Below are 23692 nucleotides of genomic sequence, written 5' to 3' on the forward strand. Positions count from 1 at the left end.
CGATACACATGCACATGACATACACAACTCCGTTATACGCAGTACATGTTAATATGCTACACATGGCATATTCAGACACACGCTGTAAGGTCACACTCCAGTATCCCAAATCTCATCCACACAGCAAACATAATATACCTGAGGGGTTGAGGCCTATCATGGGGCAGTGCGACACTCCTCAACACACAACACATTCATGTTAGGCAATGCTCCCTATTGGGCACCTTACAAACCCATGTAATAACTGGCTGTGAAATGGTGAATGTAGCCATGGTACTACAGTTCAGGTACAGCATGATAGGTGCCGGTCTGGCACACATAAGTTGCCTTGAGTGACCACATGATGCTACATGATGATGGCTCATGGTACAACACACCATCCAGTTACAGAAACCACAGTACTACACATAGCATTCCTTGATATACACCTCAATGTTGTGTGTGTGCAAACATATGCATCTATACACAATATGCATAGCAATCACCATTTGCACAAAGTGACACATATATGTCTTGTAATGCTATTGAGTGTATAGGTCACATGACACACATTGGGTAAGTGTGATGTTTAATGTTGCAGTTGTGTTATAGCATTCCATGTCATGGCTGGCACTGGCATGTCCACGATATGTTCTACACTCACCATAACTACTGTACAATGGCTATGTTGAACAATGGTATTCCATCAGGTATACACGCACCATTCATCCTGTGTGTATACATAGCATGCATGAGCTAAACCTGTGTCCTCAATTATCTGCTAAAGACACAGACGCTCTAATCAATAACGGATGCCTATGTGACACACAGATAAACATCCAGCCATGGTATGTATACCTGTGAGTGATGGTGCACAGCACATTGAAGAGCTCATAATACTTGCACAGCAATGTTGTGTCCATGTACACATTGCGTTCCAGGGTGAGGCCAATCACTGAACAACAACACACATGCATCAAAGCCAAATATACTGCTATTAGCAAGGACTGTCTACACTTGCACTGCATGCTGTTGAGCAACACATGTCCTGCATGCTGACACATGTGATATGACTGTTTGTCTTGTGATACTGTACCCCACCATCAACCACTATTGAGTATGTTCTGGATTGCTGGTGGTGTGTGTGTCTCTGCTTTAGTGAGGAGTGTAGTTGTGTGCATGTATGCATGAGTGCATGTGTTCATGTGTTCATGTGTGCATGTTTGCATGTGTTCATGTGTGCATGTGTTCATGTGTGCATGTGTGCATGTGTCCATGTGTGCATGTGTCCATGTGTTCATGTGTGCATGTGTTCATGTGTTCATGTGTGCATGTGTTCATGGCCTCATGTGTGCATGTGTTCATGTATTCATGTGTTCATGTGTGCATGTGTGCACATGTGCACGCGTGCATGTGTGCATTTGTTCATGTGTTCTGACATCATGTACAAGTCATAAAGTGTTTTTCCTGTCTTCCTCTCACAGGTGCTGAGGTTCATAGTTCATAGGTCCATAGGTAAGTACCAGACTATCTGCCCATGGGCATTTATAGGCCTAGCCACAGGCTGATGGCTTTCACCTCCCCATTAGATTAGTAACCTGGGCCTCTGTCAACAGGGCTCCTGAAGTGATCCCAGGGTAGAACTTACGATTACCCATCCACTCATCAAAATTTCTCTTGAAGAGGGTCAGAGAGGAGCTTTGTCGAATATGCGTTGGGATTCTATTCCAGAGTGAGGGGAGTCACTGGGACAGGAATCTATCCCTCCAGCATGCCCTGTTTATTGTTGTACACAGGTTCAAGTTGCTAGAACGAGTGGTTCTAGGGATGTCGTTTTTTTGAGGTGAAGCATGTCCATTAGTTCAGGCTTTGACATGGCTCTATAGGTCAGGCATAGGTCACCTCTGAGCAGATGGTAAGCAAGTGAGAAGAGCTGGAGCTTTTTTAGTCGTGCTTCATAGGGTAATTGTTTAAGACCCTTAATCCTCTTAGTGAGGTACTTATGTGGTCTTTCTAGGTGTTGCAGGTGTCTAGTGAGGTACATCCCAAATGGGGCATTGTACTCTATTATGGGCCTAATGAGTGAGGAGTAAAGGGGCGCAATCACCTCCTTGGATCTGGGTGGGAGGTTGGCATAATGGTCAAGGTGCTTACCTTAGAAACACAAGGTGCAGGGTTTGATTCTGACATGAGGTAATTGGCTAGGCTTAAAATGGTCCATAAGGGCAGTTAGCCTAGTACTAACCTATGAACCTATGAACCTATGGATGAGATACTCTTTGTGATCATGTGTGCCACATAGAAGGATTTCCTGACCGTTTTGGCAATGTGATTATCAAAGGAGAGCATGCTATCTACTTGGGTACCCAGGTCCCTAATTACTTCTTCTGTACTTAGTGGATTCCCATCTATGTGGTAGTTTGTAGGTACTTTGTTTTTCCCAAATAGGATTACTATGCATTTTTTGGCATTTAGCTTGAGGCCGTGACTTTGACACCAGGTGTTTGTCTCTGTGAGACCCTTTTGCAGGATGTCCATGTCAGCTGGAGAGTCAATTATTGCACCCAATTTACAGTCATCTGCGAACTTAGTTAGCCACAGTCCCTCCGCCTTTGCCTGTACTTCAGAGAAATATATACCGAACAGGAGGGGTCCCAGGACTGAACCCTGTGGGACTCTGCTTGTGACTGGTTTAGAGTCAGACATGGCGCCTGCCACTCTTACCATGTGGGTTCTGTCTGAGAGCCAATTGGCAACCCATCTCGTGACATAGGGGTTGATATTTAAGCTGGTGAGTTTGCCTATGATTCCTGAGTGTGGGATGGTGTTGAACACCTTAGCGAGGTCCAGATATGCTGTGTGGACCACCTTCCCTTCATCTATGGCCTTGGTGACTGTTTCGAAGAAGTCAACAAAGTTCAAGAGGCAAGATCTGCCTTTAACAAAGCCGAACTGGGTGGGGTCCAGGTTGGGCTGGTTCACTGCAGCAGGGAATCTGATGTCACTGATACTAATAGTGATAGGTGTGTTGAGGCACAGGCATGTTTGCCAGGGTCTGTTATTGGGCCACCAATCGACAGTACACAGCTGTCCACCCCATCCATGCACACAGTCATACTGCCAATACATCCCCTCATCACCAGTGCCCCTAGCTGAGGGACAGTCTACAGTCGGCAATGGCCTGGACAGTGTGGTACCTATGGCACATGAATCCAGACACAGCAGCCATACCGAGAGGTCTGTAATGGTACCACATATGCAGATGTCCAGGGGTTCATGTCGGAGCACTGCTGGTCATCATGCCCCTGGCACATGTGCCACAGGTCTTACAACCTCAAGCATGTTCCAGGCTGTCATGGAGGCACAGGCACGTATGGAACGGTATCCCAGACAGGGACTAAGGGCACAGAGGGCACATAACACCGCTTTAAATGACAGTGTCCATGACCTAGCAGATGCCATCCATAATTACACTGAAGTCATGGATAGACGTTGGGGTGAGACATTAGATGTCCTCTGCAATGTCATGCCCATGTGTCAGGACAGTGCAGGACGGGTGTGACATTGACATGGACGTATGCCTGCAACATCAGCAGCTGGCAGTCGCCACGGATATCCCACAAGTCACAGGCACTCCCGTAGTGCCAGTACCAGCCCCAGCAATGTTGGGGGTGGGCTATCCATAGACCATCCTAGAAGACCACATGCACATGGCTCTGGACAGTCCCAGCAGGGACCTGGGTCCAGTGTACATATGTCTACCTCTGTGGACAGTACTCAGTCCGGATCAGTACCTGATACTGTCAGTGGCACCCCTGCCAGACACAGGTACAGTATCCATGGCCAGAGACGGTGATCTGTAAAGCCTGGCAGGTACAGTCTGTGGCTGTCCCACAAATCCCTGTATATGGCAGCCATATGGTGGAACTGTGTGCATGCAGACACACACACACATAGAACCAGACACCTAGAGCTAACACATACCCGCACACATTACATCATCATTGGCCCATACCAGTACTCTTGGCCCTCACACACACACAGACACACACACACACACACACACACACACACACACACACACACACACACACACACACACACACACACACATACATGTCGATTATATGGCTCAATGTAGGCCTCTGGCAAACCAACAACACACCCTGTGCATATGATAAAACCTGTGCCACCTCCTGTCATCTGTAACATTGATGCAGGAATTGTTGCTCTCTTTCACATGCAAATCTGTATAAGTCTCTCACAAAATGTTGTGTCCTTCAAGATATAGTCTGACCGTTTAATCAGATTCCTAAGGAATTTCTCCACAAAAATAGAAATGGACTCAGTGCACCAGTTGCTTCCAGCTACAATGGGCCTCATAGGAGTTTTCTCTTTTTAAGAGTTTAAGAGATATTTTACTAATAGACCATTACGTAGTGAGACCCATCCTGAAAAATAGACCATTCCGTAGGTAGAATCTGTTACATTTATGTGGTTTATGTGTATTTGTAATATGTATTTTTTGTAATATTGCTTTGATGAAATGTGGTTTTTGCAATTAAGTTTTTATATATTTTACTATGCATTTTACTGTGGGCTGAATACAATTGTTCTTTGTGCCTTTAAGAGTTTTCTCTTTTTAATCATGTGACTAGATAATGCTTAGTATAAGAATGGGTGTGTTGAGTGCTGCTTTTTATACACCTGAAGAAGCCTTCTGGTGAAAGCGCTTGTGTGTCTTGTAATAAATCAGCTGAAGAAACTGGAGCCTTGCCTCTGCCTGCTTTTATTCTTTGGATATGTTCTATTTAATGTTGTGATGATAATATCCCTAGAGCATGTGGTACAGTGAGCTTGTGTTTACTTCAGATAGCGCATGTACATCAGTTCTGCATTGGACATGGACCTGTTTGTTGGGCAGAGATCTCCTGAGTAGACAGTATGCAACAGAGTACAGATTGAGTTAAATTCAGTCTGGCTGCATGGGGCAACTGTTTGAGGCCAGTAATCCTCTTGTTGAGGTACTTCAGTGGTCTTTCCAGCTGCTGAAAGTGCCTAGTCAGATTCATCGCAAGTGTGTTGTGGTACTCTCTGATGGGTCTGATGACTGATGAGTAAAGGGAACCTCATTTGACCTACATGCAAAGTCCTTGGCAGTTTGTGGGAACACGTAGCATGATTTTCTAAACACTTTGTGAATATGTTTCTAGAAGTAGAGATGACTATCCACATGTGTCCATAGATCCCTTATTATCACCTCTATATTTAGGGTGTTGGCACCTATGTGGTATTTGTATGACTGTGGCTCGAGGGCATAGTTTTTACACCACATATGTCTGACTGAGACCCTTTTTAAGGATGTCTCTGTTGTCCCGCACATTGATTATGACTACTTTTTTGCAGTCATCCACAAACTTTGCTAAACATTGCCCCTCATGTGTTTGACTGTATTTCTTAAAAGTATGCACTAGACAGGAGGGGTCCTGGGACTGAGCCATGGGGGACAGCAGTTGTTACCAGCTTGAACAGGAGACCACAATTCTTACCTTGTGGGATCTATCTGTGCCCCAGTTGGCAATACATCAGATGGCATGCATATTTATGCACTGATTGTTGATTATGTGGATACGACATGTGTCTGGGATGTTGGAAGATGACTTTCCAAGGTCCGTGTGGGACGTGTGTAGCTCATTTCATTGATGTATGTCCTGGGTGACTGCCTTGAAAGCAGTCTAGCAGGTTTGGGAACCATGATCTGCCCCTGACCAAACCAAAATTGGTAGGGTTGAGTTTTTGTAGGCTCACAATAGCTCTGTTTATGAGTTCCATCATGATGGACTCCATGGCCTTGCAGATCAGGCTTAATAGGCTTATAAGACAATAGTTCATATGGTCTGTTGTGCACCAACACTTGTGGAGTGTGCCAAATGTTGTTGTAACGTATTCAACAGTTTCATATCCTGTACAGAGGGTGAGTCTCAACAGACTGCTCAAGTGCAGGGTCTGTTTGTTTTGGAGTTCACATATGACACAGCTAGGAAAGCCATGTCATGCCATAGACACCATGTTTTTAGGTTTGGAAAATGCTGTTTAACCACTGTATATGTGATTTCTGGGTTTTCACAGTCTCCAGGTATGATAATGGGCCCTTTTGTCAGTGAGAAGGGGGTAAATATGTATGAACCTGTCTGACAAGATGTTGGCGGTGTCAGTCATGTACATGTGTTCATTTACAGTTTGCACTGACTCAGAACATATATGTGCTTACATATATGTAAGCACATATATGTTCTGAGTCAGTGCAAATATGTGCTTACATTGATATATATGACATTGCGAAGAAAGCTTCATGGTTCTCTATGGACTCTTTGACAATATTTTTGCCAGAACATGGATTGTATGATGTTAGGAGTGCTCATTGTATATTGATGATACTGATCAGAGATTTATTGGTCTTCTTTGAATTGTCACTTTCTCTGAACAAGTTCAGTACTTGTAGTACATAGTTTGATTATAACAGGAGTTCAATATATTATATGGGTCTGTTTTCATATAACTGTGTGCGCAAGGCAGTATTGATGAATAGTGACAAGTTTCTGGGGTAAGAACTGCAACTGCCAGATATGTGTGGCCCACTGCTGTACTCAGACATGGCCTAAGTGTGTGAGCATGCCCAGTATGACCTTTCAGTATGTTGTTGACTGACATTTGCTTCATTTATTTAAGTGCGTGAGCATGCCCAGTATGACCTTTCAGTATGTTGCTGACAGAGATTTGATAAATTAGTTAATGTGTGTGGGCATGCCCAGTATGGACATATATACTATATGTGTGTGAAAAATCAAGTTGATACTTCAGGGCTCACCTTTGTGCTGTACATCGACAGGAAGCACACTGTGCTTGCAGGGCTTCCAGGAGTCGCTTTGCATCGACTTATCAACATTTATACATACAGGGGGGACAGCTATTATTTGTGCATTTCTACCCAGGGGGCACACCTGATTGTTACTGTGGATGTACATTGGATGAGGGGTTCACCTGACACTTATACACATTTGCTAGGCCTGAACTGCTATGTCAGGTACTCCATTTCAGTCTGTACTGTTGCCTATCGTACTGGCTTGAGGCATACTACTGTACTACAGAACTTAGCTTCCAATTTCACATGTGTTAGTTTGTGACTTCATAGCCTACCCAACCCACATCATACTGCCTGGCCTGCTGTTATCTGTCTGCATAGGCCTGGGGGGAAGTTCAGAGGGCATGATACAGCATTTGTTTGTGTTTGTGTTAGTATAAAATTGCCCTGCTGTGTCTGTGCAAGTGAAATGCTGTCATGGCTTAGTGGTTCAGTACTGTGACTATAGTGCACTATCCTGAGTTTGAGCCCTGTTACTGCTTTTTATTTGCCTTCTGGGCAGACCTGACTGGTTAAGGAACACTAAAGCAGGTGTGAGCGTGTTTACTTGACTTTGCTCAACTTTGCCTGACTTTGCCCAACATTGTCCAAAGTTGCCCAACATTGCCCAAAGTTGCCCAACGTTACGCTAGTTTGCGTGGCGTGCAGCTCCACGCAATTGTGCTTAAATATGCTAAATAGTGGTAAAATGTGTTTAACACTGCTTTATATTGCTTAATATAGGACAATCATGCCTCAGGTGGTGCTGCAGGGCTGCCTATGTCGGATGTACATAGTACACTCCCTATACATGTTTGAAAACAGGTAGTGTCAAGTTAGGCATCCCTTTTGCTGTATGCGCAAGTCAAAGAGAGTTGTCATTTCCAGGGTTCCTACTGAGTCAGTGTATGTGCTATGCGTTGCCTCTTTGCCAAGGCCAAAGCATACTGGGCACACCTCCTTCTGCCTACTGGGGCAGGCTCAGGCTGTTCCTCCTCTGAGTCACACTGTGCCTGTGCAGGCCTTGGCAATAGTGGGGGACTGTTTGGCCCTGCTCCATGCTGTTCCTGCTGCAGCTATTTTTGCAGGATCATATTGTGTAGCATGGTACATACCATGACAATTTGGGTACATGTAGTTGGTGAGTATTGCAAGACTCCACCAGATGTGTCCAGGCACCGGAACTGTGACTGGAGCATCCCAAACACACGCTCAATAATGTTTCTTGTTTGTGCATGTGCCTCTTTATGGAGTTCTTGTTCAGGTGTGTGTGCATTTCTGATGGGTGTCATCAGCCACTGCACATGTGCGTATCCAGCATCCCCCACTAGGTGACCGTCAGGGATGTCCCCATTGGCAAATCTCTGGTACGGCTGCGTCAGATGCCAGATGTGGGAATCGTGATAGCTTCCAGGGCAGCCAGCACACACATTCATTATTATGCCCTGGGCATCACACATGACCTGGCAGTTGATGGAGGGGAAGCCCTTGCAGTTGATGTAGACACTACCCCGCTCACCGGGTGGTGCTTTGATGTGTATGTGCATGCAGTCTATTGTACCCACCACCTCAGGGTATTCTGCTATTTGGTGGAAAAGATGCATATTGCTGGCCAAATTCCTCACTGGAATTGGGGAAATATACATGCTCACCGACATGTGATGATATGGCATCCAGGAACTGGTGCAGTACCCTGGATGCTGATGCCTGTGAAACACCCATCATATCACCAGTTGGTCTCTGGATAGTACCTGTAGCTAGTATTCGTAGGCCAGCACATACCTTGGTATCCACTGGGATGGGTTCCCCTCTGTTAGTTCTGTGTGTGAGGTGTGGCTGGCACAGCTCAACAATTTGCTGCAGGAGGTCTCTGTCCATTCTATAGTGCTCCACTATCTCCAGCTCATATAGCCCCTGGTAGGTTGCCCTGCATCTGTACAGTATTCTCCGTCTCCTCACTGTAGGTTGCTCAGCAGCATTCACAACATCACCACCCTCAGCACCTTGCACATGTTGGTTTATAATAGCAATGGCAGCCCCTAACATTTTGTCAGCCTTAAGCTTTTTGAGTTTTCACTCTTTCTATACTGCAGTGTTGCAGAGTTCTTGTGAAAAAACAGGTTAGACTGCTGTTTGCAGAGTTTAAATTGCTGGGCTGGGCTGGGCTAGTCGACTGCCTTTGTAAATGGCTGATTGTGATATATTTCACCTGGCAGCTCTGCTAGTTCTCCTTGGTTAACTTCCTACTACTTCTTTTCCTTACTTTTCCCCTTTCTGTTTCCACAAGGGGCAGCGGCGCACAAACAAGCACACACGCGCACACACGCATGCGTGCACACAAGCACACACGGTGTAAGCACATTTGCAAGATATTTCTGATATATCCATGGCGTACACCTTTGGTTTCTTGTTTTCAGCTAGTACCACTGTGAACACACCTCTTGCAATCCTGAGCAACTCAGAGAAAACACAAGCCACTGTGCTCCAATCACCTTACAGTCTTTCAGACATACCCCCACATGATGTCACCTATCTTCTACTCAACTACTACCCTACTCCTACACTTACACTCTAGGGACATGGCTCACATGCCAGGGAAAATTGGGATTCACTATCCTTATCCTCATTTGCATAGGATTGCCTGCTAATGCTTGTTTACATCTCTCACTCTAAGCTTCCCCCCTTAGCAACCACTACTCAGTGGCCATGTTGTTTGCAGCCTGCCATTCACCTGCATGGCAGGACAAGCTTTTTTGTGTAAATGCACATCTGTGGCTATTTTCCCTTTTTTTCATTTTATTTAAAGCGCAGCATATTTGGCCGACACTGCGCTACACTTAAACATCGGCGATCGGGTAAAAAAATAACTTTGGATTTTATGGATTTACAACATTTGCAAATGCCAATGGCCTTATATTTGGCTATTGGCATGCTTTCTCAACTAGATGCATCCTTTATTTGGAGCTGTCATAGCTCCGTTTAGCTATTTGCAGAACGGTACTCCATTACCAAAGGAGTACATTTCTGCAGATAACACTACTCTTACACGGACAGGTTAGTGGTTCCTGGATTGCAAATTTACCTCATTTGCATAGTTTTCAGCAGCAAAATAGGTAATTTGTCCGTGCAAGAGTAGCTTTAGAAGCTCTCATGCACGCCCCTGCTGGCTATTGCTGAATCGCTAGGCAGACATATTGCCTGTCTGCCATCTTACACTGTTCTTACACTCTGTGCAAGCCTTTGTAAATCCAGCCCTATATCTGTGTCACCTTTTGTGATTATACTATGAAACCTTCAGATAATAACATCAATGGCTACTCAATACAGCAAGTCTCTGAAGTTGAACTCACAATTTTAGCCACTTGACAGCATGACAGTGTACCCATGGCATTGTACAAATGAAAATATAGATTTATATATAAACATAGAGGATTGTTTATTTTGATGTATTGACAACTGAACAAAGAAGTATTTTGTACCATTATCATGCACAGTATCCTGAAAATGAGTTCACAACAGCACCCAAAATGAAAGCTGTATGTATTTCAAGATGTCAAGCTATAACGGAAATGGCACATTAACTAAATCATCTGAGGCCGCTTTTTCAAAGTTTTTGTCTCTATCACACTTTGTGATTTCATTAAGAAACTTTCTAACAGAGGTATAAATGTATAATAATAACTGCATGGTGTTCATCTACAAAACACATTTAGGATTGCAGTGCTGACCTCTGTGCTTCCAGTGCAGAACAACTCTTCATTTGATTGTATAACTTTAGCTGCTTATGGCATTGTAGCCACAGCATATTGCAACTGAAAAAATATTTTCCTGTTGAAGTATAGATGCTTTTTATTTTTGATCTATTGACAACTCAATAAAATGTATATGGTGTGATTATTGTACTCGTACTGAGCAGTAGCTCCCCAGAGCACTCAGAATATAAAATGTCAGGCAATGGTAGTTAAGGCACAAGAACTAAAGCTACTGAGGTATGTCTTTCAAAGGATGTCTTTTTCTTTCTCTTTGATATTTCTTTATAAAAATTTCAAATAATATCAAAAGGGACTTCATGTATTTATAACTCATGGCTTAAAATGCAACACATTCGTGAATTTGACTACACAGCTTTCATGACTTGAAAGCATAATACTGTAGCCATAGCATATTGCAAAAGAAAAATATTTCCCTGGTAAAATGTATAGAATGTTTACCACTGACATAATAAGTACTCAGTGCAAAGATTCTAGACATTAGTTTTAGCCTACTTTTTGTGCAGAGGCCAATCAACCCCACAGGGAAATAAACCATAGTGTCAGACTATGAAAACAAAGCATTCTGAAATGCTATACATACAAGGTGCATGTAAGAGTGCACATGTTGGATTCCTAAAGGTGGTTCACAATAAAAATTCATGGACTTCTAATAACAAACAGGTGCAAACACACATACCGTTCCTGTAGAATGTGTCATTTCTAAGAGAATACAATACATTTTACTGAGGAAGTCTGACATAAACATGTTGTGCATGTTTCACTTTGACAGATACTGTCCTCTCTCAGCAAACCATATCAATATTCATTCAAAAGTGATCATGTAATTTGCTTTTTTGCATAACCTGCTTCCCACCCACATAAAGAAGTAGCCACTTCTGGCAATCATTTTGTATGATTGCTAGAAGTCGTGAAATAACAGCTAGAGTAATACATTTCCACTTAGAGATATTGGGGTCACACCCCCTTATCAACTACTACAAACTTTTAAAAAAGCATATAGTGCTGGGTGCTGTGTGTACTGTTTCTGCTGTCCACAGATTTATCAAGTTTCTTGCCAAAAAAAAAAAGACGGCAGCTTTTAAAGAGTACATCATTGTGTTCACCATAATTGTCTGTTAATTTCATTTACTTACTCTGGCCAAACAGAAAACTACTTCTGCCAATCTCCTGTGCTATACAAAAGTGGTAACAAAATAGGCCATGTAACATAGTTCAAGCTGCTCTTTCCATAACCCTCCCCCATGTCAGCTGCAGTAAAAGTAAAAAAAAAAAATGTATATATATATATATATATATATATATATATTTTTTTTTTTTTTTTTTTTTTACTTCTACTGCACTATGTTCATGTCTCCTACAAGTGATTAGGCCATTGTATAATCTGAAATCCCTGTAACCACTGTGAAATCTTGTACTTCATGTATACCCTTTGTAAATACAATATGTGTCTGTTTTTCAATATTCGCTTTTATAAATATAACTTGTTTTCCCTCTATCTTTCAAGCGTGCATCTATTAAACAATTTGTCCATTATTCACTTCCATATTGTGTCTGCTTATTTGAACTGTTTTTTTTTTTTTTTTTTTTTTCTGAAATTGGTGTTTCCAGTAGCATAGACTAAATTCAGACCTGTTGAATGTTTGTATAACTTGAGCACTAAGCCAGGCAATCTTTTGTTGAAGAGAGTTCATCTGGACCCTAGTGGCAGGAGTGTGCAGTTAGACCACACCTGATTGAAGGTTGCTGGAACAAGGCTCAGTGTTGAGCTTTTTTATTAGTTAATTTGTTTACATCAGTTTGCTCTTGTTTGTTCCATAAGCAAATCCAAGCCATAGGTTGATCTCTGCAAAACGTAAGTAGAGTTTTTCACTGTATATTGCACCTCTGAACTGCATTTTTACCATACCAGTTCTTATTTGAACGTTTTATCCCTAAAATTACTGCACTTTGCGCTAGCATTGCCTAGATTTGGACCTGTTAAATCTAGTTCTGTTTGTATAACTTGAGCACTAAACCATGCCATCTTTCACTGGAAAGGGTTCACTTGCACTCTAGTGGCAGGAGTGTGCAGTTAGAGCTCATCATATTGAAGGCTGCTGGAAAAGAACTCAGTTTTGAGTTTTTTATTGGTTAATTTGTTTAGATCAGTCTTTATTTGTTTGCTACATAAATGCCGTGTTTGCGCATCATGCCTTTGGTGGTTATAGACACAGACAATTTTCCCTGCAGATTTCCCCTTAGTACTCTGCTGGTGCTCCACCATTGAATTCTCATGATTGTTTCCACTGACAGGTGACAAGCTCCTGAGGTACCAACACAGATCCTACCCACTAGCCCCTCATATTTTTTGTCCACTTTTCCTGTCCTCTACTTTACCTGTCTTTCCTGTCCTCTCCCTGTATTCTGACCACATCGACTTATCTAGCAATATGAATGGACAAATTCTCACAGTTTCTTCAGCCTATCTGGTCAAAATGGGCATCCTGAGGCAATGTATCAAATGCTTTATGTACACTGACAACCCACTTCTTCTAGTCCACACAAACTCATTATGTGAGAGAATCATCTATATCATGAACCTAGAACCCAAGCTCTCTTGCTCACCAGTCAGTTCATCTGATACTAAGCAGGTTGTCAGAATGCACACCTGACCTCCTGCACCTACCAAACCGACAAAACATCAACCTACATATGCAGATGTCCTTACAAGAAGCTTACCTAAACATCAGAGACCTCCCAAACACAAACACAAGTGCCTTTCATATAATACATCCTCTGCAGAACATAGTACACATAATATATCATGCACTCAAGTCTCTCAACAACAGGCATTGTTATGACTTCATCATAGTCCAAGTTGGGGTGAACGACATGAGACGTACCTCACTGGACTATATGAAGGGATACATGGCTGAGCTCTCTGATTATGTGTCTCATGCAGGTATGTCCTTAGCCTTAAGCAGCGTTTTACCTTTGCCTAGGATGATACCGCAATAAAAATAAAAAATAATTGACTTTAACAATTGACTTAGTTTCTGGTGTCATTCAAAGGGAATCCAGTATCTGTCAGCCTGAAATGACATGGTCTACTGACCTTGATGCTTAGCCAGAGATGCTGCTAAATGCTAAGAGTCTAAACTAGACATTGTACTCACTGGAAGCAGTCCTCACCCTGGAAGATGCTTACATTTGTGCAGTCACTGAGGCCTGGTTTAAGGCTGCAGAGAGCACCCCAGCTATACCAGTTTACATTTCCTTCCACACTTTCAGACCACAAACTGAAGGCATGAGAACTAAAGGAGGTGGTGTATCAATATTCATTAAAGATAAATACACCCCCAAATTGGTTAAACAGCATGATTCCATTGAGTTAATTCAGGTGCAACTGACTGTAGGTAAGACCCGTCTTTGGGACATTGCCAGCTATAGGACCCACTCACTGAATCAGGACATCCACTCAGCCTACTTGTATCTACTTGAGTCAAACAAGATACAACCTGGTTTTAGGTGACTTTAATTATCCATTCATAGACTAGGTAAATTATACGTGTTCTAACGTATTTGCCCAAAGGTTCCTGGACTTCATTAAGACTGTGTAAATTATATGTGTTCTAATTCATTTGCCCAAAGGTTCCTGGGCTTCCTTAACTCCGATGCCCTGGACCACCTGGCTGACACATTCACAAGGGGCTCAAACATCCTGGACCTAGTGCTCAAACATGGGGGACCACTGCACCACCCCCACTATACGGCCATCCCTGGTGAGATTTGACCACAAATCAGTCTCACTAGAAGTAACTATAACACAAGACCACCCCTTAGCAACAACTAAGCTAAAACACTTCTCCAAGGCCAGCCTCTTAAGTGATGATATACATAGTTTCATGGCCCCTCCCCCCACAAGAAGTCTGGACAAACCTGAAAATGATGGGGGGACAAAGGGCCAAAAATAGGGACAACTTTTAAACATTGTTCATATAAACTTAGAAAGTTGCTAGAATGAAAGGTACTGAGTTAGCATGAATTTTCTAAAGAATATGAAGTATGAAACATAAATCTTTGCCATTATTTATTGACTTAAATTCTCACGGTTTTGTCAGAAAAATAATCATTTTATGATGAACAAAATAAGAATATGAGGCAAATATCTGGACATTCTGCAAAAATCTGTACAGTTGAGAGATATGACATGCACCTATATAATTGTATTGACTCTGCCATACCTGATAGAATCAAAGTAAGATCTTCAAGGAAAAACAAACCTGCCTGGTGAACAACTGCTATTAACAGGCTATACATTAGGAGAAAGAAATTGCTGTCTCAGTGTAGGAAGAAACAGTCTCAAAACTGAAAACACTCCCTTCTCAACTTATACAAGCAAAAAAGACTCCTACTGAAGTCCTCCAAAGCTAACTATGAACCAAAAGAAGCTTTCCTAACAAAGGATAACCACAAGGCATTCTTTAGTTACATATGCAACCTCAAAGGTAAGACCCAGATTTGCACTGAACTCATAGTTAATGGTACTACATATATAGAACCTGTGAATATAGCGGGTCTATATTATAACATCGAAATCTACAAAGATTGAATGTTATAATATCGAACCCTAAACACTGAAATCTGCAAACATCGAACAGTCAGAATAGCAATTTTTTCCCCAGGGAATTGCTATTCCGAGAACATTCACACAACACAAACACACACAAAAAACATCAATCCACACACATACACTTAAAATCCTACACCTAAACCTAAATTAAACTTTACATACACTACTAGCTATCCACTTAGCTTAACCCGACCCTAACCCTAAGGTCCGTCACTATCGCACAGTCACCTCACCCGCGCCCTAACCCTAACTCACCTAACCCATCCCCTAATCCTAACCTACACACAATCGCACACTTACCTGACCCGTGCCCTAACACTAACATCCACACAACTGCACACTTACCTGACCCGCTCTCTAACCCTAACTCACCTAACCCGCCCCCTAACCCTAACCTACTCACAATCGCACACTTACCTGAACCCGACCCATAATGCTCCAACATATCGAATGCTGAAAACAGCAAAGCCACAGCAATGGCCCACCAAATTTTTTCCCTGGGAAAGAATTTGGTGTTCTGCACCTTCGCTGTTTTCAACGTTTGACATTACGGGTTCAATATTATAACATTCGATCTTTGTAAGATTCAATGTTATAATATAGACCCAATATAACAAACCTGCTGGCTGACAGGTTCAGTGAAAACTTCACTCTCCTGTCCCCACCACATATACTGCAAAGCATCTCTAACACCTACCCCCACCTAGTATCTCCGAGAAGCAAGTCTTTTGATCTGTAGTCTGTTGAATGGTCCATTCTTGACCTGGTTGAGAGTGCAGTTGACTGAACCCATGATATCCATGATGTCATTTTGGATTTTTTTGCTTTGTTTAAGGATCCTTAAACTGAGCTGAAGTTTGGGCCTTCAGTTGGGAGTTTGAACTGAATGTGGAGAGTGGAAGCCAGATTAGCCAGGTCTGAGTAAAGTTGGGTCAGAGAGAACCGGACTGGATTTTGGACGCTGATGATTATGTTGGAGATGGAACTGGTAACAATGTGGATGGTGAAGACTGTGGGAAAATCAATGAACTAGTTGTGGCTGTTCATGTCTTTAGGTAGTTATGGTTACGCCAAATGCAGGCAGCAAGACGCCTGCCTTGTTTGCCAGTTGTTGTTTGACTTGGATTTAGGTCTGTGGTGTCAGAAGACTGGACTGTGACTTGAGATGTTGCTGGGATTGGAGATGGAGTTGGTGACAGTGTGAATGGAGTGGATTGCTGTAGTCCATAAAATTGAGCTTGGTTGATGAAGCTTCTATGCATACTGTGTCTTCCATTGGCTCTGTCACTGTTGTTGTATAAGTGTTTTTTGTTTCTGTTTGTACAAGAGCTTGGAGAAACATAATGTCATTCAGCTGTGCACTTGTGTATGGTCTGAATGGCAATAAAGTTAGTTTTGACTTTTGGACTCCAAGGCCAAACACACAGCCTCGATGGGACAAGGCAACATCACGGGCTGTGTTCTACTTGGGTTAAAACAGGAACTAGCATGCATTTCAATCACAGACTAAGCACTGGCTTCATCCCAGGAGAATGGAAACCAGCTACCATCATCCCTTTTCACAAATGGGGTGCAGCCATATACCCCGGGAACTATAGACTGATTAGCCTGAGCAGACTTATCTGCAAGGCCATGGAACGAATCATCATGGACCTTATTAACAAAGATATAGGAAATCTCCAAACACTTGAGAACACCCAGTTTAGCTTTGTCAAGGGGAGATCATGCCTGTTAAACTTGGTGGACTTCTTCAAGACAGTCACCAACCAATAGATGAGGGCAAATCTGTGCATACAGCATACCTAGACTTAGCCAAGGCCTTGGACACAATTACCCACTCAGGCATCATTGATAAACTCAGCCAGCTGGGTGTCAACTCATATATTGTCATGTGGGTTGCAAACTGGCTCACTGATAGAACTCATGCAGTCAAAACAGGGGCCCCCACTTCCTCCAGCATATCCACAACCAGTGGTGTTCCACAAAGATCGGTTCTGGGACCCTTAGTGTTCAGAATCTACTTCTTTGAAGAGCAGGCTAAAATTAAAGGACTGTCACTGACAATATGTGCTGATGACTGCAAAATGGAAATGATCATTGAAACCCCTAGCAATGTCAACATCCTTCAAGAAGGTCTTACGCAGACTAATAACGGGTGCCAAAGTCATGGTCTTAAACTTAATGCAAAAAAATGCATTATCATCCCTTTCAGTGTGATGTTCCTGCAAACTACCACATCAATAGCAATACTTTAATCACACAGTCAGTGGTGAGAGATCTAGGCACACAGGTTGACAGCAACCTTAACTTCAATCACCATGTCTCCAAAGTGATAGGAAGGGCATTTTATATTGCTCATCTCATAAGTAAGGACGTTGCCTCAGGAAAAAATAGGTTATAATCCCCCTGTACTCTTCCTTCATCAGCCCAATAATAGAGTACAATGCTCCCCCAGATTATGTTCCTTTCCAAACACCTGCAGCAATTGGAGAGAGCACAAAGGTTCCTTACAAAGAAAAGTCAGGGTCTTCAAGATCTGCCTTATGCAGACAGATTGAAATCATTGTCACTTTACTCTGTGTCATATAGACTCCTCAGAGGTGACCTGTGCCTTGCCTACAGAGCAATCTCTGACCCAACCTTAATGCAAATGCTACACATTCAAAAGTCAAATGGCACACAGGTCATTCACTCAAACAACCTTAACCTGGTATATGATACCAAAAGAATTTTCAGGGAGATACAGATTTGTCTCACAGAGGTCGCCCCACTTTTGGAACAAGCTTTCTATTCTTGTCGAGCAAAGCCCCTTGTTGGCGCTATTTAAGAGTAATATGGATGACTGGATGGGTAACTGGAAATTCACTTTTGGGATTACACCTGCGCCCCTCTTGGATGGGGCAATAGGTGCTGATTTTAATATCTTTGAACCAGACACCCTTGGGAACATCGGTTTGTAAGGGCCCTGGGGCCATTAGCCTAATAACCTCCCATGATCCTATGACCTTTTGTTCCTTTTGGCCAGTAAATGACATTTGAAATTGTCTGTCCGTGCCACCATATAGTTAATCATAAAGTGGGATATCTATTGTTCATACCTTTTGCTTACATGAGTAGGTATTGTTTCTCTGTCATTGTTACTTTACTTCTACTAGCAATTTTGTTTTCCTCTGATGTCTTATCTTCTGCTCATTTGTTGCTACGTCACAGACAAGCAAGTTATGATCCATTGCTCTATAGTGAGTGATTTTTATTTCACACTTTCTTTTACCTGATTACATTTAAAATGAATTCTACATTTTTTCATCTGCAGGTTTTGCACTAAAATGTTAAGCTTCCCCAACACCTCAGTTGTTGTGCATATTATTATATTTTTATATTTTTTTCAGACTCCAACACCTGGTTATGTGCTATAATTTTTGTTTTATTCTTAATACAACAGACATTTTCAAAACCCACATCCATGCACCATTTATTCTTTGAATGTTGTTAACTCTCTTCAAATATCATACTAGTCTTTTCAGTATGTTTCATGCTTTTGCCTCATTTGCCTATTTCTACCATTGACTGTAAACTGATATTATACATCAAGTATTTATCTGTATCTAAGATTGTTTCCTCTACAAGCATGTATAAAGGAAACTTATTTTTCTTCTATGTATAACTTTTTACTTGTTTGTTTGCTAAATTAAGTACTTCATTGTTGCTGCGGTAGCGTTGTCGCCTCACAGTAAGACGTTGTCCTGTTCGATTCTCAGCTAAAGCGTCTTCTGTGTGGAGACATGCATGAGTGGACGTACCTTCATTGAAGGTTGTACGTCAGGGCTGGCAACTATGTACGTAAAAATCTACTGCCAATCATTAGCGGACCGAAGTTCCACTGTGGTGACCCCTATCAGGGAAAAGCCTAAAGATACAATATTGTAACAAATTATTTTGGACTGGAGCTTTTTTTCTTGGGACTCTGATGAAAAAGGGCAGCTGACCCAGCCAGACCAACCCAGTTAACAAAAAGCAAAAAAATAAAATAAAATAAAAATTTGGGGGGGGGGGGGTAATTCACTTCATATACATATTTGCAGTTTTCTTCGGTTGATTTAAAAAATCACAGCAAGGTGCACTGTGCATTCCTACTGTTAGGCATTCATCATTTTCACATACTCCCATTTCTTTCTTAATGCATTTTTATCTTCATGCACTGCTTGTCCAATAACATGCTTAATGTTCCTCTCTGGTAGAGCTTCACTCTTTCCAGTAAAGCAAAAAATATTAAGGGGTTTAGCAGCATCCTGACCAAATTTGATCTACTCAGTATGAAAGCCATCCCAGGCCAAACATGGAAATAAATCATATAGTGTGGAGTCAGTATTGTCAGCAAAAGCAGATAAAAGCATAAAGATGTAAATTAATGTTACAGAGACACATGCATACTAACATATATATATATATATATATATATATATATATATATATATATATTTACTTTTAATTTTCGAATTACCAAAATACAGAACCTGATAATACCAAAACAACCAAGCCAAAAGGTCATAATAACGAAATGTCAGATGATTGCATCTGACAACATCAAGCTAGCATTGTATCTAAAGTGAAATATTGAATCCCAAAACAGAGGAAATAAAAGCTGCAAACATCACCAATCACATCAGGCACCCTATATATTTCTATAAAAAGAAATATTAAAACAAATGTCCAAATATTTAGAAAATTATAAACCAAACAATATTTAAAGTATTCACCACTAACTGCCGTAAACCACATTCTCATAAAAAAGAAATCAAACTCTATATTTATTTTAATTTGTAACAAGCAACTTTAAAACTTTAACTGTCATTACCGCCATGCAAAGCTAATTATTTTCCCATTTTACTTACATCTCCACACATATTAAGAGTAAAGATTGTGTCTGTAGTAAACATTTCAAAGAAAACTGCACTATACTATGTAAAGCTAGTTACATTATAATAAAAAGTGGATACTTCCGAGAAATTAAAAAGTAAAAGTGATTGGATGAGTGCATCAGAAAATATTAAAGTAATACTGCCACATTAAACCAGCATGAAACAAACAAAACTATATATTTGATCATTTTAAACAACTATTTCACATTATAACAATTAAACGTAATGTTTATGCAGGGGTGGCAAGCTCCCCCTTACCCCCACCCCCCACACCCCCTTCAAATGCTATATGATGACTCTGAGAGCACACTAAACTGATGGAAATGGTCCATATACCAATCCAGACTGCATTGGGATCTGCATATAAATTTATAATGGTAGTTTGGTGATGTAAGATGCAGTCTTCTGACTTTTGATTATTATGACCTTTTGGCTTTTTTGTGTAGGTATTATCAGGTTCGGTATTTTGGTAATTTGAAAATTAAAAGTAGATCCATACATATATATATATATATATATATATATATATATATATATATATATATATATATATATATATATATATATATATATTTTAAATGCAACTCTTTCAACACAAACTCCATTTCTATCACCAACAACAACACATCCTTGGAACTGGTGCCAGAGACCAAGTTACTACTTGGGGTACAAATTGACAGTCAACTCAAATTAAACTCCCACATACAACTTAATATCAAAAAAACTCATCAAAAACTAGGCATGCTCTACCGACAAAATCGATACCTTACACCCTCAACTAAAATCACACTCTGTTCTACATTCCTTATCCCCTCTCTTCTATATGGAGCCCCACTCCTAACTAACCTTCAATCTTCCCTCAAAACACAACTTTCCTCATGCTACAACATAATAGCCAAATTCGCAAACAGTCACAAAGCATCTACCCACCACTGCTCTTCTCTCCACAAACTAAACTGTCTTGAACTAACCAATCAACTCATCTATACTCAACTTTCTCTAGCTCATAAGCTCATTTTCAAACCCTCCCTTTGTCCATCCCTTTCCTCTGCCTTTAAAATGCATCTTCCCAACAGAGCTCTCAGAGCTAATAACCAAAACCTAATTGAGTTATACAAACCTACTCGTCCCCCAGGTAAAAACCTATCCTATGGTCTAGCACATCTCTGGAACTCTCTACCTCCAGCCATTCGTACCACTTCCAACCACTATTCATTCAAACAATCTCTTCACTCTTATGTACTAACCCAATGGGAATGCTCTTGCTCCCATCCATCTTAATACTACACTGCCTTACCTCCTCTCCCTCTTTTCCAACAACATGCTTGCTTCTACCTCATAAGTAAGGACTTCTCAGTATTTTTTCAGAAATGTTTTCCAGTTTCTAGTCTATATCATCTGTAACTGTCTGTAACTGTCTTCTGAATGGTATTCTCTAACTGCATAATCTTGTAAATAATGCAATGTATACTTCTGTATTTTCTGTATTGTTTCACCACCAGTTTGATGCTCAAACTGCATAACTTGTAAATATCGTCTCATGCTCACACTGCATAATTTGTTAATATTGACTGATACTCAAACTGCATAATTTTGTAAACATCGTAACACATATTGTAACCCTTCTTTCTGGAGGTTTTCTCCCCAGGACTCCATTGAAAATGGGTTCATATTGTCCCAATGGACTATCCTGGTAAACCAACTACAAATAAATAAATAATAAATAAATAAATAAATAAATATATATATGTGTATATGTATATATATATATATATATATATATATATATATATATATGTGTGTGTGTGTGTGTGTGTGTGTGTGTGTGTGTGTGTGTGTGTGTGTTTGTGTATATATATATATATATACATATATATATATATATATATATATATATATATGCATATACACATTATATATATATATATGCATATACACATTATATATATATATATGCATATACACATTATATATATATATATATATATATATATATATGTATATATATATATATATATATATATATATATATATACATATACACATAATATATATATATATATATATATATATATATATATATATATATATATATATATATATAATGCATACATGCATACATGCATACATACATAAATAATAAAGTAAATGTTCACTCACCAGTACTCACCATAAACCTTATCTTAGGCCTTCCTCTTTTCCTGTTACCTGGTAGATTCATCCTTAGCATCTTTTTCCCAATATACTCAGCATCCCTCCTCATCACATGTCCAACCAACTTAATCTTGCCTCTCTGGCTTTGTCTCCAAACCTTCCAACCTAGGCTGACCCTCTAACATACTTATTCCTAATCCTGTCCATCCTAGTCACACACAGTGCAAATCTTAACATCTTCAACTCTGCCACGTCAAGCTCTGACTCCTGCCTTTTTGTCAGTGCCACTGTCTCCAACCCATATAAGATAGCTGGTCTCACTACCCTCTTGTAGACCTTCCCTTTCACTCTTACTGGTACTCGTCTGTCACAAATCACTCCTGGCACTCTTCTCCACCCACTCCATCCTGCCTGTACTCTCTTCTTCACCTCTCTCCCACACTCACCATGACCGTGAACTGTTGATCGCAAGTATTTAAACTCATCCACCTTTGCCACCTCTACTCCCTGCATCCTCACCATTCCTCTATCCTCCCTCTCATTCACACACACATATTCTGTCTTAGTCCTGCTGACCTTCATTCCTCTTCTCTCTAGAGCATATCTCCACCTCTCCAGGATCTCCTTCACCTGTTCCCTACTATCACTACAGATCGCAATGTCATCTGTAAACATCACAGTCCACAGGGAGTCCACAGGGACTCCTGTCTGATCTCATCTGTCAACCTGTCCATCACCATTGCAAATAAGGAAGGGCTCAGAGCTGATCCTTGATGTAATCTCACCTACACCCTAAACGCATCCGTCACTCCCATCACAGACCTCACAGATGTCAAACTACCCTCGTACATATTCTGTACTACTCTTACATACTTCTCTGACACTCCCAGCTTCCTCATACAATACCACAACTCCTCTCTAGGCACCCTGTCATATGCTTTCTCTAAGTCCACAAAGACACAATACAACTCCTTCTGACCTCCTCTGTACTTCTCCATCAACACTCTCAGAGCAAACATTGCATCTGTAGTGTTCTTTCCTGGCATGAAACCATACTGCTGATCACTAATCATCACCTCCCTTCTTAACCTAGCTTCCACTACTCTTTCCGTTAACTTCATGCTGTGACTGATTAATTTAATCCCTCTGTAGTTACTACAGCTCTGCACATCACCCTTATTCTTAAAGATCAATACCAAAACACTTTTTCTCCATTCCTCAGGCATCCTCTCGCTTTCCAAGATTTCATTAAACAATCTAGTTAAAAACTCCACTGCCATTTCACCTAAACACCTCCGTGCTTCCACAGGTATGTCATCTGGACCAACAGCCTTTCCATTCTTCATCCTTTTCA

Source organism: Protopterus annectens, chromosome 2.part0 (assembly GCF_019279795.1).
Source record: "Protopterus annectens isolate FY-2018-M chromosome 2.part0, PAN1.0, whole genome shotgun sequence".
Taxonomy (NCBI): Eukaryota; Metazoa; Chordata; order Ceratodontiformes; family Protopteridae; genus Protopterus; species Protopterus annectens.